Source organism: Neomonachus schauinslandi, chromosome 10, assembly GCF_002201575.2.
Source record: "Neomonachus schauinslandi chromosome 10, ASM220157v2, whole genome shotgun sequence".
Classification (NCBI taxonomy): Eukaryota; Metazoa; Chordata; class Mammalia; order Carnivora; family Phocidae; genus Neomonachus; species Neomonachus schauinslandi.
Genome location: NC_058412.1, coordinates 48,752,563 through 48,766,349, shown reverse-complemented (window position 1 = coordinate 48,766,349; position 13,787 = coordinate 48,752,563). Strand labels below are relative to the sequence as shown.

At 45.6% G+C, this 13,787-nt stretch overlaps 1 protein-coding gene across 4 annotated transcripts in view; it reads left to right on the top strand.

Annotated features, from left to right (window-relative positions):
- Positions 1-13,787, top strand: part of TET3 (tet methylcytosine dioxygenase 3) — a 96,999-nt gene that overhangs the window by 19,660 nt on the left and 63,552 nt on the right. The window lies entirely within an intron of this gene.

Genomic DNA, 13,787 nt, shown 5'->3' with positions numbered 1-13,787 from the left:
GATGGAAACATAGCCTTACTTTGTTTGTATAGGGAGTTTGCGGCTTGTGCCAGGCATGGCTCACCTTGGGAGCTCAGCACCATCCAGACCGGTCTGGGAGCCACTGGATGAGGCGTGTCCGGCGAACACGCTCTTGCTTGTTGTGGCAGGTGCAAATAGCTGGGATGGCTTTAGAAGTTGCGGTGGACTGGTGATCCACAGTTTACGGGCCACGTCTTCAACTGCATTATTTTTGAACTTTGCTTCTGGGAAAGCAGAGGGTCTCTGTTTTGACCCCCTCCCCCTGCCCCTTTCTGGACAGGACTTCCCCTCTCTTCTGTACCGTCCATCTGGAGGACGCGTGGAAGAGTAGAGATCTTACTATCCCAGAGATTCTTTCCAAGGACCTCGAAAGACTTACCTGCCTCTCAGCTTCTGTAGATAAGGATGCCTGCAGTTTGCCCTTTCTTCTCTGTGAGTCTCAGATTCTGATGGAGAGGAGTCAGAGCCTGCGGAGCCCCCTGAAGGGGCAGGAGTGTGTGTGTGTGTGTGTACGCGTGTGCGCATGTGTGTACCGCGGGCCTTAGAGGAAGAGAACGGTTAGGGAGAGGCCAGGTCTCCTGTAGATGCCAGAGTGGACTTGGGCCCTACAAGATGCTAAAGCTCCATTGTCTCAGGCAGGGTACCTTGACTTTTGAGCTTTTTCCATGTGGCGGCTCTCAGTCTTCAGAGATATAGCTCTTCTCGTCTGGGGGCTGGTCACAGACTCTGCGCTAGTTTCTGTGAGGACAAACATCCCAGTATTTTTTTTTTTTTTTAAAGATTTTATTTATTTATTTGAGAGAGAGAGAATGAGATACAGAGAGCATGAGAGGGAGGAGGGTCAGAGGGAGAAGCAGGCTCCCCGCCGAGCAGGGAGCCCGATGCGGGACTCGATCCCGGGACTCCAGGATCATGACCTGAGCCGAAGGCAGTCGCTTAACCAACTGAGCCACCCAGGTGCCCCCCAGTATTTTTGATGGCTATAGTTTGGACATTTTCCTTCCTACTTTATCCCGCTTTCCCCCCTACACACTCTGTAAAACTTGTTTTTTTCTGCTGAGGATCTTCGGTCTTTTCATGTAGGATGCTAAAGACTAGACAAAAAATAAAAATAAAAATACCAATTTCCTACTACCGCAGCTGCCTCATCCTTGAGGAGAGTAGGGCAGGGGCTAAGACATAGGTGACACTGTCCTGCTGCAGAAATATTCCTTAGGAGGCAAACATCCCAAGGACGGTAAGATTAGGGTCTGAGCAAATCCTGGTTACCTCTGTGGCCTGGAACTCTTGTGCCCTTGGTGCTTAAGTAATTGGATTTCTCAACCCCGCCTCCAAGCATTTTTCACATGTAATCCTAACCTCATGGGCTTTGCGGAGGAAACAAAGACATTGAAAGGGTTTGCAACTTGTCCCTGACAGTGAGCTCCTAAACTCCCTGCCCTATTGACTGAGTTTTCCTGCTTTGCCTCTTCCGCAGCAGGCACCCACGTCCCCTCCCCCTCAGTGTTCTCCTCCCCCAGAGTCTGCTCTTTTAGCCTGTGGGCCTTGGTTCCCAGCCCTGCTACACAGATGGAGTTTACTGAAGGAGCTATTTCTGCCCATCCACCATCCTATATCTTAGGAAGTTTTCATCCCTGATTCCTGCTGGTTCCTCTGCATAAGGTGGAGGGTATAGGGAGACCAGTAACTAGAGCAGAGGCAGAGACCCTGGAAGGGTTCTGGGCTGAGAGTCCTGTCTGCATCCCCAGACAGATTCTGCACCACCTTCTCCCTAGAGTGTGGGCCAAGGCCCAGGTCCCCTGGGCCAAATCATTTCTCTACTGGCTTGAACAAGTGCAAGCTGGGTACAGGGAACACCCTCTGACCCCCAGGCTCTGTTGGACCCAGAGAGGGGAGGCTGCCTTTCCAAGTGGGATCGTTGTTACCCTACACCCTGAGCTGTGTGGGGGGCACACAGAGATGGATTTTCAGTGGAGTGGGGAAGCTGTGCCCCAGAGATGTCCATTCTGTTTTTCCTGGTGCAACACATCCCTTTCTCTTCTCCTGCTGTGTTCTCCATCCTAGAACACTGTTCATGGCCTCAGCCTATGCCCACTCTCACCCCGTGTGCTTTGAGCTTAGCCCTAAGTTCTAGACTGAGCAGAGGGGGCCTTTGAGGGGACTGCTTTGTGGGGTATAGGCCAGGGACTCCTTATGTCAGTTATCTAGGAGCTTATAAGATGCTGTGGGGCTGGCTGCTGGGCCACGATAGCCATCTGCTTTGGTCAGACCTGTGGGTTCCTCTCACACATTTAGGTAGAGTGGATGCAAGATGAGGGTGGTATGGGGTCCCAGAGATGAGTGTTGGAAACTCTGGGCAGGTGGTCCGTGTGGCATCCCTGCCTCACTGGCCCTGCCACTTCTCCCTGATGTGGTGGTTGAGCTATACGCTGACCTCTGCCCTGTGGCCTTTCTTCTCACTGTTATTTTTCCTCGGTTTCCTGGTTTCCAGCTGTGGGTTCCCGGTGGTGTCATTCGGACCCTGAGTAGTAGTTAGGGCTTAGCTCTAGGGGTTGTGTGGTTGGAGTGGTACATGTTTTGGGGCTGTACTGGCAAGTGGTCCAGAGCACTCTGAACACTTGGCTGGGAGCCAGCGCCCAGGACTCTGTGTCCAACCCTTGGGAAGCTCCTCTCCCACCCTTCCAGAGGCTGCCTTCTTCCTGTGGGGGCATGGGTCCCCCCTGGTCTCTGCCTGGGGCCTGGGGGTCATGGGACGTGGAGGAGGACCTGGGAGGGTGCCAGGGCACTTCGGCCCTAAACGCTTGCTGCCACCCCCACAGCCTCCACCGGGACAAGCATGCTGAAGCTTGCTTGAGAGAGTGCCTGGGGCCAGTCCCTCCGGTTCAGCTAGTTCAGTGGTTCTCCGTGCCGCTGCATACTAGAATCATCTGGGCAGTTTTTAAAAAAGAAAATATCAGTGCCGGGGCCCAGCCCCTGAGAGGCTGATGTAATTTGTCTGGAGTAGAGCCTGGGTGCTAGCATTTTTCAGGACTACTCAGGTGATGCAGGTGTGTGCTGCTTCATCCAGTTTGGCTTTCCTGTGTCTCCCTGACTGCCCCAGAATTTTTTTCTTGTCCATTGATAATTTTAGTAGTAATCAGTAAAGAGTCGGGAAAAATGAAGACAGCAAGACATGTCAGGCAAAATACCGGATTGAATGTTCTGTTCCATGAAACTGGTCCATGAGTTCATATTTATCAAAACCAGAGTTTAAGAGGGAAGCTCTGTGGCAGAGGACAGAAACTGAGTGTTCTCCTCTGAGTTTTTAATTATTAAAAAAAAATTTTTTTATTGACATACAGCATACACACAAAAGGGTACATACTGTATGCAGCTGGGTGAGTTTTCACAGAGTAAACACATCTGCATAACGAGCCCCTGGCTCAAGAAATGAGGACTCTCACCCCATTGCCATCATCCAGGATTTCTGTGTCATTTGCACAAAGTCAGGTCAGGATATGCAGTAGTACAGCACTGTGTGCTGGCTTCGGCCCCAGAGGGCTTCAGCTCATCCTCCGCCAGGAGCTGGGCTACGCGCTGTGTGGGGGTGCCTGAAGCTGAGTGGGTTTCACCGCCGAGAGGACACAGGGCTCAGGAGGCCCGCAAGCCCCTCCCCTGGGTAACCAGCTCCCCCCTCACCTGTAAAGTTCCTCCACCACCTTGGCCATGAGCCTTGCCCAGTCCTCGATCTTGGCTAAATCCAGAACTCTGTTACCATTTTTTGGCTTTTTAGTCTCTTTTTGTATTTTACAGATAATACATGTTCTTTGGAAAAATTAGAAAATAGAAATAGACAGAAGGGGAGGAATTTGCCCATAATTTCACAACCCAGTTAACCACTGTTCAGTAGTGTTCCTCCAGACTTGACTCTGTGCACACAGTTGACCCTTGAACAACATGGGTTTGAACTGTGTGGGTCCACTTATATGTGGATTTTTTTTTTTTCAGTAAATACATTATGGTACTGTCCATGTGTTTTTCTTATGATTTTCTTAACATTTTCTTAGCTGTCTTGTAAGGATACAGTAGGTCATACATATAATGTATCAAATATGTGGTCATCAGCTGTTTCTGTTATCAGTAAGGCTTCCTGCCAATGGTAGGCTATTAGTAGTTCACTTTTTGGGAAGTCAGAAGCTCTATGCAGATTTTCAACTGCATGGGGATCAGGGCCCCTAACCTCAGGTTGTTCCAGAGTGAACTGCTAATTTTCTGTTGTTTATAAAAATGGAGTCCTGCTGCGGTATCGCCCGCTTTACCCTACATATTACTAGCTGTAGTATTGTTGCTTGAGCACTTAACATGTGTGTGGTGCGTGGGGCCAAGTTTTCATAGTTCTTGTGACAACTTCGAGGCAGGTGGTAGTAGCCCCCACCTTTCAGATAAGAAAACTGAGATTCAGGCCAGTGGTGTGACTGATATTTCTCCAGGAGGTGGAGCTGACTTCAGAGCCGATCCCCTTGTCAGTTGACTACCGCCCCTCTCCTAGGACTGTCCTTCCATGTTAAATTCATTTGGCAAATGTTTAGTGAGCAGAGGCCATTGTTCTCCTTAGTGATGCCCCCCCCTTTCACTCTAATATGAATGTCTCTAGTGCTATTGCTGATTGTTTGGGGTCTTTATGTCATGTTAGGGAATTCACCTCTTGCTTCATTTTATTAAGAAGGTTTTCCCTATTGGTAGTGGATGCTTCATTTTGTCACATCTATTTAACACGGTTTGAAGGTGAAATATTTCTCCTTTGCCTGTTAATAGGATGAATTGTGTTAATGCATTTCTTAATATTGCACTATCTTTACATTCCTTGAATATTCCATACTTGGTAATGGGGTATTTTTTTTTTTTTTTTAGCATGCTGTTTGATTTGTCAGCGTGGGAGTTTTGCATTTATTTTTGTGAAGGAGATTGACCTATAATTTCTGTAGCTGTTGTTACAAAACATTTACTTTGTGTTTTCTATGAAAGTGATCTCTTTTCAAATTTAATAGCATCATGGGTATAGGGTTATTGCCCTTAAGTTCCCTCAGTAGCTGTGATTTCTTTTCACTTTCTTAATTTCTAACATCGTACATTAATTTCTTTTTTTATGTAACTTAAAAGCACATAGATTTGTCAGTTGTGCTTTCTGTTTTCTTTTCTTTTTTCTTTCCCCCATGCCCAACGTGGGGCTTGAACTCACGACCCTGAGATCAAGAGTCACATACTCAACCGACTGAGCCAGCCAGGAGCCCCAGCTTTCTGTTTTCTAAAGCATGAATTTCTGCTTTAGTCTTTATTGTCTTCTTTTCCTTAGGTTTATTTGGTATGTGCTTTTTCTAGATTCTCTGTTGGATCTGTAAGACACTCTATTTTTTCTTTTTCTACTTTTTTTTTTTAATCATCACAGACACATTTAAAAATATGACTTTTTCTCTAAGTTCTCCTGTGGCCTCTCTTGCAGGTTTTGCTATTTCATGTCTGCTCGTGCTCTTGAGGAGATGCTGATGGCACACCCAATGTGAGAGTACCATGTCCTGGTGCAGCCCAGCTCCCTCTCCTCCCAACAAGGGGGATTCACTAGCTGTGAAAGAATGGCGGGCCAGAGAAGGCACTTGGTTACTTTTAGGGGCTTTGTCTCCAAACCACTGGGCAGGGACCTAGTAATAGCTTACCAGCTTAGCAGCCAGACCTGTGGGGGGAAAATTTTTTTTTTAACCTAAACAAGATCAGTTTGAATTTACTGCCTAGGACCAGAGAATATCCTAGGCCCATATAGAAGTTTTAGTAGTATTGAGAAGAGCCTCATGCATTAGCAGCAGAGGAAATGAGAAGCTAAGAACAGTGAAGGGGAAGGGGCAGGGGGAGGGAGATAAAATTTTGACCCAGAGCTCATGGCCTAGCTGAGCTGGTCAAGGCTGCAGGTTCAAGTCTTGCTCTGTGCTTCTTTGATGCAGTTCTGGAAGATAAGGCCCAACTGGTGCCCTGAGGCTGTGAAGAGTGTGCTAGGATGGACAGGACAGTAGGGTAAGAGCGAGGGATTCATAGCACCAGGAAAAACAGCGTGGGCATCTCTGGGAGACAGTCTCCAGTGCTTCCCTGCAAATCCATTTCTTTATTCCCCCAGAGCTCAGGGTATAGGGCAACAATGATCCCAACGGGGAAGGCACAGTTTCCCCTCTGCAGGTTCAGCAGAGTCTGGTGTGGTGGGGAGCCCTCTGCACCCCAGCCTGAACTTGTTGAAGCCAGCAGAGAAATTATTTGGCCCAGGGGTCACACTGGAGGGAGAAGGTGCTGCACATCGGGGGATAGATTTTCTTACCCTTTACCTTGACTCCATGGAGAGCAGTAGTAAAGGCCAGGGACAGAGAGATGGTGGATTTTGAGTTCAACCTAGAAACCACTAGCAATATTATTATTCTTTCTTTTCCCCAAATGGGCAATACATTTTTGGACTTTAAATAAAAATAAAAATAATACATGCCCATTTCACAAAGTCAAAAAATATAAAAGTATATAAATTAGAAAAATTAGAAACTGAAAATTGCTATTTCTTCTCCATCCTGGTGTAATCTCTATTACCAATTTATACATATCTTTGCAGACTTTATTTTTTTTTAAATATTCACACATACACACACACACGCATGCATGTACTTTTTTTTTAAGATTTTATTTATTTATTTGACAGAGACACACAGCGAGAGAGGGAACACAAGCAGGGGGAGTGGGAGAGGGAGAAGCAGGCTTCCTGCTGAGCAGGGAGCCCGATGCGGGGCTCAATCCCAGGACCCCAGCGACTGTGCCACCCAGGCGCCCCTCTTTGCAGACTTTAAAGTGAGTATATGAACTTACTTTTCCTGCAGTAATGTGTTTGTACAATCCTTTATTTTGGGTATTCTTTGATTTGCTCATTAATGTGTTGAGGGCATCTTTCCATGTCAGCACATCTATCTTAGCCTTTTCAGGGCTATAGAGTCTTGCATTTTATAGGTTTATTGTAATTAAACTGATTCCCATTGATGGACATGTACAGTTCCAATTTTTGTGTAATTATAAATGATGTGGTAATTGACATATTTGTACATATATTTTTTGGCTATTTGTTCAAGATTTATATTTGTATATGATTTGATAGGGATTGAGTTTTTCCTGGATAGAAAGCCTATTATTTCCAGTCTGTTTATCAACTATTTATAGTTTCCCAAATGGTTTATAATTCTACCTTAAGCATTTTATAAATACATACTCATGGGCATCCTAGAGCCTCTCTTCAGTTCCATTGAATTGTCTGATTCTGTGTCAGTATTTTATTGTTTTCTTTTTAAGATTTTATTTATTAGAGAGAGAATGTGCACGGAGCATGGTGGGGGGAGGGGCTGAGGGAGAAGCAGACTCCCCACTGAGCAGGGAGCCTTACACGGGGCTCAATCCCAGGACCCTGGGATCATTACCTGAGCTGAAGGCAGAAGCTTAACCAGCTGAGCCACCCAGGCGCCCCAGTACTTTTTTGTTTTAATTACAGCAGTTTTTATATAACAGTTGGGTTAAAAAAACCCAAAACTCATTTTTTCCACTTTTTTTTTTTTGGCTTTTCTTTTATATTTCCTTTTCCAAATAAGCTTATAAACAACTTGTCAAATTCTGTGAAAAATATTGTGATTTTTCAGTTGGAATCACATGCAATTTATAGATTATTTGGGGGAGAATGAGAGCTTTACAGGGAGTCTTCCTATCCAGGAAATGGGAAGTATATCTTTCCATCTCTTCTAGTCTTCTTTGTGTGTCCACCAGAGTTTTAAAGTTTTGGCTCTTACACATTTCTCATTAGGTTCATTTCTAAGATGTTGTAGGTCTTGTTATTACTGCGGTGAATGGGATCTTTTTCTGTTACACTTTTTTAAAGTTTTATTTACTTAAGTAATCTTGACACCCCGCTTGGGGCTCGAACTCACAACCCCCAAGATCAAGAGTCATGCGCTCCCCTGACTGAGCCAGCCAGGTACCCCTGTGTTACACTCTTTAACCTGTTCCTGCAGGTGTATTGGAAATGCTCTGGGTTTTGTCCCTGGCACTGGGCCCCAGCAGCCCCTCCTTCCCTCATCCCTGTGCATGAAGTCTGCACTTCCGCAGCAGTACTTTAGGGCCTGGTATGAGTTCCTATGGGGAGGTGCTTGCTCCTCGTACTCCATTTCGTTTCCCAGTAGCTGGCACAAGGCCTGGCATGCAGTAAATCCTTTTAATAAATGCTGTAGAATCCACCTGATGAGAGAGACAATGAGCTTCCCTCCTCAAAGTGTGACAGCCTAGGCCAGTCTGAGGAGCAGAATCTAAAGCAGGCCTGGCTGCGAGCCTGGAAGCTGTGAGCCGGATAACAGACATGGGGCACCGGCCTGATCCCCACCGTAGAAAGAAGGTCCTGGGCTGTTTTCCCATAGGCAGACATCCGGGAGGAGCCCTGTGAACCCACACCCTGTCATTACCTGGGGACTAACAGCCCACTTGTCATTAACTCTCATTAGTACTAACTAGTAGGGAGCGTTGCCTTCTCAGTTCCCAGACACCTGAAGGTGGCCTAAAACACAAACTTACCTGCAGCTGCTCTTTGGGGATGAGGATTCATGGAGGCTGGAAGTAGAGCTTACAAAGGCCACTGGTGAAATTGGTTCCACTTCTGTGTGCCCGGTTTCCTTTCTTGAGGCAGCGTCTTTGTTCGTTGCCTGGCTATTCTCCGGAGTCTAAGACTCCCACAAGCGTCTTCTTAGGTAGAGCCTATCAACGCGCTAATCCTCCCTGTTGTGTTTGCATTTTATTTTTATTTATTTATTTTCTAAGTAGGCTCCATGCCCAGCGTGGAGCCCAGCTCGGGGCTTGAACTCACAACCCTGAGATCAAGACCTGAGCTGAGATCGAGAGTTGGGCGCTTAACCAACTGAGCCACCCAGGTGCCCCTGCATTTTAAACTTGTAATTGGGGATCGGGAGGCACTAGTTCTCGATGGAGCTGTCCAGTGCAAGCCCCTCTGTCCTGCCCCCGTGCCCCTCGCCGCATAACTGCAGGTTCCCGGTCTCTGCTGCCCCAAGAGCTGGGATGAAGTTGGAGCTGTCTGCCTGCCTAGGAAGTCTGTGTCGGCTGGGACCCATGAACAAGACCCCCCACCGACGCTTCCCTGGGAGACGTGGGAACCCCTGCTGCTGTTAAGCAGGGGCCAGATGCCTGCCTTTTGCCCTCCCTGAAAAGAAGGTGGGGAGAGGGGTCAACCTGGCTTGGGTTAGAGGTGGGCTGGGATCCGCTTCCCAGTCACCTTGAGGTCGTCCCGCATCTGTTTCAGCGTGTCACCAGGTTGTGTTTGCAGCAGCAGTGAACAGTTCTCATTGAGCTGGTGGTCTGTGCTCCTTCTCCGCTTTCACGTTCAGGTGGCATAGCAGACGCGAGGGCTTTCTCCCACTCCTCTGCTAGTGTATCCAAGTCCCCTGGGAACCAAGAGGTCGAGGAGGGAGGGGAAGTTCTGCTCTGGATCCCTACCCCACCCACACCGTACTCCCTCTGCCCCTGCCCACCTGGGGGAGGGGAACAGCCCCAGGGCCGAAGGACATCCCCGTGGGCCCCGCCAGTACCAGGCCAAGTCCTTGGGCCCCTGGTGGCAGCCGCGCTGCATCTCTGCCCGCTCTGGAGGAGCTACCCTCTCAAGGTGCCGAGCAGAAACTCTGACAGATGGACCTCCATGAACCTGCGGAGCGCTTCCAAATGCCTTCTCCGGGAGCAGAGCGCATTCTGGCAGGGAGGCTAGGACACAGGGCTGCTCGGGACTTCAGCTCCCCTGTTGGAGAAAGCCTTTTCCTACCCCTGCCTCCCCTGCCCACCTGTTGCCCTCTTTAAAGAGCAGAAGCACTGACCACTGTCTGGTCGAGCCTGCACGTGCACATAGTGGGGGGTGGGTAGAAACAGACGGCTGTCCCCCTGCCAACCTGTAAGACCCCCAGTTCACCCAGTTTCTAAACCAGTCAAGACTTCCCTTTTTCTGCACTGACTCTCACTCCCATAGGGTTATCGGCGGGGTGGAGGCTCCTCAAAAGGTAGTTTGGGGACCACCTGGTTCCAGATCCCCTCTGTAGCCACACAGGGTTGATCTCTGAGGGTAGGACCTGGGGGTCTACATCTGCAGCCAGCTTCCTCCAGGTGATTCCTGTGCCAACTGGAGTTTGAGAACTGCCAGGCTGCAGAGTAAGGTAAAGGGGCTCTATTTATTTGGGGTTCCAATACTTTTGACAAGGATTGAAAGGACATGCCTTTAAGACTGTGATTTGTGGGAAGGCCAAATATTATGCGAGGGCTTTTGAAAATCCAGGAGAGACTAAGCATCAAAGCTGTTAAATTTCAGATAAGGTCAAACCTGGAGATAGTTAAAAACGTTTTTGTTGTTGTCTGTTACAAAGAATGCAAATTCATTGCTGAAAAACTAGGAAGTTCACATAAGCACATAGAATAAAACATCTAGAATTTCACCACTTTAGAACTCCTGTTAATATTTGGGTCTTTCTAGAACAATCATTCATATATATATATATATATATATATATATATGGGTTTTTTTCATGTTAAATGTCTTTATTGATTTTCCCCCTGATTATCAACAAAATAATATATATTTATTATAAAATTTTTATTTTTAATTGGTATAAAAATTGGCGTAACATTTGATTTGCAAATCTCTTATTGCTATGTTTAGTTGGATCTGTACTTCTGTGTGAATATATTTTTATTTCCTTTGCCTATTTGTGTGTTTTTATGAATTTGTAAAAGGTTCATATATTAGGGGTATTCTTTATCAGATCTTGATAAATATTACAAATTTATTTTAATTTTTTAATGTTTTATTTTGCTACACTTTTTTTGTACATGGTTATGTGATCAAATCTCATTCCAGTTCATCAGTTCATTTGTTTTGGTTGTACTAGACAGAACAGGCACTGCTTTTGCAAATTTTAAAAAGAATTGAAGGAGATGGGGCAGATAGGTACAGGACAGACCAGAACATTTTAATGTTCATCCACATCACCTGGGGATCTTTTTACGATGCATTTTCTGATTCAGCAGGTCTGGGGTGGGGCCTGAGATTCTGCATTTCTCACAAGCTCTCAGGTGATGCTGCTGCTGCTGGTTATGGGACCAGACTTTAAGTATCAAGGGCCCAGAAGTTTCTAACCCTGGCTGATGACAGAAGTACTTGAGCATTTTGGAATACAGAATTCTCTGGGCCTCACCCCAGTGTCAGGCTGTGGGACTGAGTCCCAGGTTGGCCACGTGTGGCTGGGTGACTTAGAGACACTGCTTGAGCCCCTCTGAGCCCTTGGATTCCCTGTCTGTGAAACAGAGAGATGGTGCTTACCTCATAGGGATCTGGGAGAATTAAATAAAAGAATAAAACCAATCATTTTTATGAGCTAGAAAAATAATAACTTTTGGGCCTGGTGCCCTTTTTGGGGGGAGGGTAGTTCTCTGATACATTTCTACTTGTCTAGTGATTGATATTTTTAATATTTCTACCCCTTCCTAGAAAATTGTCCTTTTGTTAATATTTTCAAAGTTTTAGTAATGCACTTCATGCCTTATTCACTGATAATAGTTATATTCCTTTTCACATTTCTAATATTGTTTATGTTTTTCTTTTTCAAATGATCAGCCTTGCCAGAAGTTTGTTTATTCTATTGGTCTTTTGGAGAGCCATCTCTTAGAATCCAATTATAAATACCACTACATTTTGTTTTCTAATCAACTATTTCTGTCTTTACTGATTCCTTTTTCCTACATTTTTATTTACTTTTTATTTTTTTTTAAAGTTTTATTTAAGTCATCTCTACACCCCACATGGGGCTTGAACTCACAACCCTGAGATCAAGAGTTGCATGTTCCTCCAACTGAGCCAGCCAGGCATCCCTTTCCTACATTTTTAAAGTATTTTATTTTCTAGCTTCTTGGATGGAGACTTAATTTATTTTCCTTCATATTTAGTTAAAAGTATTTATAGAACCAGCTTTAGAAGAATATAAAAGAATTTTTCCTCTGTTAATAGCTATTATTTTCATATGGACATTACTCCACACTTCAGATCTGTTAAGTGTGACTTTTTTCCACAGAAACAACTCTATTTTTATACTCAAATCAGTTTACATATTAATGATATTTCAAGTACATACTTACCCTGACACGGACAAGTAGCATACATAAATTGGAAATAAATGTAGTTGTGATTTTGATTTCTATTTTCCCCCTTGACCCTAGAGTTATTTGGGAGACTGACTTAGGATTTCCAGATGTCGTGTTCCTTTTGGTCAGAGACGGCTGAAGGCTGCCCTCCCAGGGCTGTACTGTGTGTCTAGGCTGTGTTCTTTGTTCCTTGTGGGGCTGCGTGTTCTGGTGGAGTTCATGCACGCGTGTTGCTGAAGCTTCTGGTTAGCCTCTGGGGTGTGCAGGAGAGAAACCATCTGTGCCCTGTGCATGTGGAAGGAAGGGGACTTGGGAGGAGGAGAACAGGGTGGTCTGTTTTCTGAAGCTTTCCATTTCTCCTGACAACCTTCCGGACACTGTCCAGGTGGCCCCTTTCTTACTTGCCTTCGGCTCTGAGGTTCTTGTCCGGTATCTGGGGTGGTGTCTGGGGCTCATTGTCCCTTGCTGTTTGGAAGATCTGGGGTCTGGGTGGAGGGAGGACTTAAGTCAGAGACCCTGAGTTCCAGAGCCCTTCTGCTGCTGCCGAGGAGCTGTCCTCTTCCTGTTTCCTGTTCCTTTTCTGTAAAATGTGGAGAATGTTACCTTCTTACAGAGACTAGGAGAGTCTTAGCAATCATCTAGTAACATAATTCTTTTAAAAACTATTTTATTTTTGGCATACTTTCAGAGTTTCAGAAAATTTGCAAGAATAGTACAAGGAATTCTCTTCACTCAGATTTCCAAATGTTAACATTTTACTACATGTGCTTTGTTTTCTTTTTCTAATTTTTATTTGAACCATTTGAAAGTAAGTAGCAGACATGTTGCCTTTTACTTCTAACCACTTGAGTGTGAATTTTCTCTTTTTTAAAAATTTTTAAAGATTTTATCTTTTAAGTAATCTCTACACCCAGTGTGGGGCTCGAACTTAAAGCCCCGACATCAAGAGTCACATGCTGTACTGACTGAGCCAGCCAGGTGCCCTGAGTGTGGATTTTCTAAAATCACGTAAATAACTACAGGGCCACGACCAAACTTGGAAAATTAACATACATACAATGTTGCTACAAACCTGATCTATAGACTTCATGAACACTAACATTATTAATCTACAGGTGTTATTCAGATTTTGCCCATTGTCATAACCCATTTTGGAAGGGGAAAAAAACCCCCACCAAGTTACACATATTCACTGCTCAGGTTTCTTAGTCTCCTTTATGTATGTATGTATGTATTTATTTAATTTATTAAAGATTTTATTTATTTGACAGAGAGAGACACAGTGAGAGAGGGAACACAAGCAGGAGGAGTGGGAGAGGGAGAAGCAGGCTTCCCGCTGAGCAGGGAGCCCGATGCGGGGCTCGATCCCAGGACCCTGGGATCATGACCTGAGCCAAAGGCAGACGCTTAACGACTGAGCCACCCAGGCGCCCCGCGCAGCTATGTTCTCTTGTTTCTGCTTTTGTCCTAAAGCTTCTTACACAGATGGAGATACAGGTTTTCTCTAAAGGATTTTTTTAAATTACAATTTTATTGCAATGTAA